The sequence below is a fragment of the Plectropomus leopardus genome, unplaced genomic scaffold (assembly GCF_008729295.1).
Source record: "Plectropomus leopardus isolate mb unplaced genomic scaffold, YSFRI_Pleo_2.0 unplaced_scaffold12028, whole genome shotgun sequence".
In the NCBI taxonomy this organism is placed as follows: domain Eukaryota; kingdom Metazoa; phylum Chordata; class Actinopteri; order Perciformes; family Serranidae; genus Plectropomus; species Plectropomus leopardus.
In genome coordinates this window covers 475-5073 of record NW_024612758.1, presented here as the reverse complement: position 1 = coordinate 5073, position 4599 = coordinate 475, and the positions used below count along the sequence as shown (strand labels likewise).

General features: G+C 36.0%; 1 long non-coding RNA gene across 1 annotated transcript; it reads right to left on the bottom strand.

Moving 5' to 3' along the window:
- Positions 1–184: 184 nt before the first annotated feature.
- Positions 185–3916, bottom strand: LOC121963658. Its single transcript, XR_006107265.1, has 3 exons — positions 3860–3916; positions 1730–1777; positions 185–218 (listed from the first exon to the last, which is right to left on the bottom strand). It is a non-coding gene; the product is annotated as an uncharacterized LOC121963658 (long non-coding RNA).
- Positions 3917–4599: the final 683 nt, after the last annotated feature.

The following is a 4599-nucleotide window of genomic DNA, read 5'->3' as shown; positions in this document are numbered from 1 at the left end:
ACACACACACACACACACACACACACACACACACACACACACACACAAAGAGTCACAGTGAGGCTGAGCAGCTAAAATCTATCATAGACGGCCTGTTTAAGCACACGGGATGAGTGTGAGCAGTTAGAGGTACTGCAAATGTGAACGTGTGTATCCATTACAGATCACCACTGACCCAGTTTCACATCTCCTCTCTCTGTCAGAAGGATGTTGGCTCCCTGCAGAGAGAACACACACACACACACACACACACACACACACACACACACTGATGTAAACCCCCAATTTCATGACGTTAGATCACAATCATGAGCTACAGTCTCAAAGAAATATGTGGAATGGACACAAAGTCTTAGCGCATTACGTGATGGTGGGCATGAAATGTGTTAAAATGATGTCATAGCAACACGAAAACAGTGCAAAGTCTATTGCAAACATTCACAGTTTTGTTGTCAAACAGTTGCAGTTTGGTTAGATTTAGAGTTAGAGCCCAACCGACACTGGATTTCTTTGGGCCGATGCCATTACCAATGTCAGGGAGTAAACAAATGGCGATACTGATATATCGCCGCTGTTATGTATACATGTAATCATGAGATGTAACTATCCCTCAGATATGGTTATCAACTACTTGTGACAAAGATAACGTAATGAAAGCAGGATATTTTATAGTGTGACAATACATTTTTATTGTGAAAAGTGAAATCAGTAGCCGGGGCCAACAATGAAGTTGAAAGTTTTAATAGATCATAGGCACGCTTTTTTGTTTTTAATATGTCTGTGGCATTGTAATGATCTGGGGTACAGCTGTACCACTGCGGTTGCTGTATTACTTTTTTTTGTAAATCTGAGAATGTGTAGCTGCCAGAGGCCAGTGGATATGTCAAAGTCCAACAACAATACCGTCGGTTTGTTCATGTTTCACTGAATAAACAAATAAAAATTTGAATTATGAAAATGAAATCAGTGTACTGAAATGGTAAACCTCTTTGGGAATTTGATCATTCTTAATTGCTCTAAGCATCTTTTTCTGCATCAAGTTCTGTTAAAAATGAACTTTACATACCATGCATATTGGACAATGCATAAGCAAATACAGATATATCTGTGATGGGCCAATATCAGCCGATAATATCTGCTGACCGATATATCGGTCTACTATAGTACATACCTGGTTATGTTTAGGAAAACACTTTGGTTTTGGTTAAAATAACAAACTAACTTTCAAAATGATGTAACTTATGTATTTTCGTAGTTACATTAAGTACCTGTGTAAAGTGTCTTGTGTAGTTACATAAAATCTGTAGTCATTTTTGGTTTCACACCGGACACAAACAGCGATCTCCTGGTTAAAAGACCATGTTTGTTTGACCCATGCACCCATCCATCCTATGCTGACTTTCTAGCTCTTTTTTTACTTAACCTAAAAAAAGGCAATGAGCAACTAGGTAATAAATGTTCAAAAAATAAGTACAAGCAGATTTACAAAAGTAGATGTAAAAAGGGGAATGTCTTAGAAAAAAATTAAATAAGCTAGGACGATACTTTATTTGTAATGATCATAATTAAAATTATGTTACAGAATTATTAGAATTTTTCTGATTGACTTTGCATTGGCATTGTTTTTATGTTGTCACCACGTCATTTTCACACTTTTCGTGTCCATCACCACATAAGGCCACGTTCAAACTCTGACCTGGCTCTACAATTTTTTAAAAAACTGCCGTACCTTTATGTCTCTGTGCATTTTGCCAGTTTCGTGCAGGTGATATAAGCCCTGTGAAAAAAACACACAGAATGAAAATCAGCTGAGCTTTGTGCAGATTCTGGGTATATATTGTCTATTATTATTATTCTATCTATTATTTGCAAATGCACATGTTCTAAATATTGAGAAAGACGTGCACCCTGTGTTTTCCCCCAAATCTACACCTATGGATCTGGATGCTTCCTCTATTCTTTGTAAAAGTAAAAATGGTGTAGGGCAGTGCAACTTGTAGTAATACTGGTACATACATTAACTTTACTTTGGGCCATTGGTGGAAATATGGGATGGGAACCTCCAAACATCAGACATACAGGAAGCTTTAGAATAGATTTATGAACATCAAAGAGTCATTCAAAAGATTTTTAACTGGGACTTCTCCCATGATCATCCAATGAGATGACAGCCTTCTTTCATTTGAACGATTTGTCATTTATTTTCCAGAACAGGGTGCTCTATGATAATCAGGAGATTATGAGCAAAATGTTTCTCATGCATAAAGAATAATGGTCTGTTGATATACAATAAAACCCAAAACTACAAACTGTTTTAGAAAGAACAGCTACAGTGAAGAATCTTATGTGAAGGATCATGTAAACAAAATACATCTGGCATTTAAAGGGTTAAAATGATGAAAATTAGTGAATATTTGATATTCAAGTTTAGGACTGATATTGGTTTAAAAAAAAGTCAATGAACGTAGAAAATTATGTTATTGTAAAAAAAAATGTATAGCATGATTTTGAAAAGCGCATTTTGTGTGCAGATCGGTATGAGTGTGAGTATGTAAACCTTTACAAAAAATAAAAATGTATAAAAATCAATGTGCTAATCATCATCATCATATGACATATGCCACTGACCATGTAGTATATATAAATATAAATAAGGTGGCATCATGATAAAAACCTGGCATTAAGGGGTTAAAATCCTGAAAATGAATGAAAATTTAATGTATTATAAGAACTAGTGTTGGCTAAAAAAACTACTGAAAGTAGAAAATAATATTATGATATGTATGATATTTTTTAATGCTTGATTTTGAAAAGTGCATTTTGTGAGTGATGCAAGTGTGTGTGTAACATTAAAGCGGGCCCTAAGGGTTAAAACTACTTTAATGTGTTTTTCTGATTTTTCTGATGCTACCTTTTAAATCATTCTCTGAAGAATTCCACAGGTTGACACCAAACACTGAAATACACATTTGTTTTAAAGTAGTTCATGCATACTGAAGTTTAAAAATAAATTTACTTCTATGATCCTCGGCCTCTGAACTAAAAACAAACAATTTTTGGATATTTACTGGTAATCCTCTGCTTTTTGCCCTGAAAATAACTAATGAATGAATGAATGGTCTTTAAGTCAACCAGAGCTTTAAGTTTCAGCATTCCTGACGTGATGAACAATCCGTTGTTCTCTTGAGTCCACGTTATGTATCATTTGTATTGCTCAGAACAGAAATATTAGACATTGTCAGTCGGTAATCAGACATCTTTTATGATGGTTAGACTTATTGTTGTAGAGTTTTCATCCACAACGATTTAATCTAAATGTGTTTTTGACCATTTGAAACCAAGTGTAACACAAAAACTGTAATTTTGGTTTAAATGATGTAATTTAACTGCAAAACAAAGCAACATTTAGGATGAAAAGAAAACTGAACAATGGCACAGAATTCCTAAGAACTGTAAAAGGAAGTAGAGGGACGCAGGAATGCTCGTTTATCAGGTTAGACTGCAGGGGATTACCATGGCAATGTCATCACTCACAATCATCAGTCTATTTAGATATGCTGGAGAAACTTTTTCTCTCTGACCTTTCAAACTGAGTTTTCTTTTGGGTTTTCGTCCTTTATAATTTGAACGTTTTTTGTTGATTCTCCAACAAACAGCGAGCTGAAGGTCACTCACTGACAGACAGTCAGCACGCTGTGTTGTTCCGCAGCAGCTTTTACCTCTACAGTATATTTAGTGGTCTGGCGAGGTTAAATACTATTTAGCTCTTGTGTGGCTGGGAAAAAAACACATGAGTCACTCTGTCAGCAGAATATCTTTAGAGATTTCAACAAGCTGCCTTTCACAGTGAAAGCCTTACCTGGAGGGTTTCTCTGCACACGTACGCGATCTGTTTCTCCTTTAAGGGGCCCGTCACTGCGGAGGACACTTTGATTAATAACTAAATTAATTAATAACTAAATAACTAAATTCTAATAATAGTCTGGCTTCACAGAGCTCACAGTGCTTCCACATGCATTTTACAGTGATTATACCAAACTCTCTAAATGAATGTGATGATTACAGGCTGACATTTTTGGGAAATTTGTCTTTCACACTAAGAGTCAGATGACAAGAACAGTTTGCATCCAGAGACAGGTCCAGAGCATTTTTTTAGCCGAGCTTAGCACAAAGATGAGAATCAGCAGAAGCAATGCTTACAGCTTTGTCCAAACAGCTCCAAAGCTTCTTCACTGAGCAGGTTTATGAAAATAGGACCTAACATGAAGTTGTTATTTTAAGCCTGAATTGGATACGGTTTGATCATAAGTTGCTATATTTATCATTTATTGGAATAGAACAGCTTCAGAACTGAGCATCAAATAAATTCTGATTAAACTGTCTTGTCAGATGATTTGTTAAACAGAACCATCTGAGATGCCATCATTGGAAACAGTGAGGTGATTTCCAAATAATACTTGGAAGGTGCTCTGGTGAACCATCTGTCAGTCACAGGCTGACTTCAACCAATCAGATCAATAAAGACAGAGAGTTGAATGAAGAGTGAAAGCATCCTCTCTGTGGAGAAAAGCCTTCTTTGACGTTCTCTGCTCTTCTTTC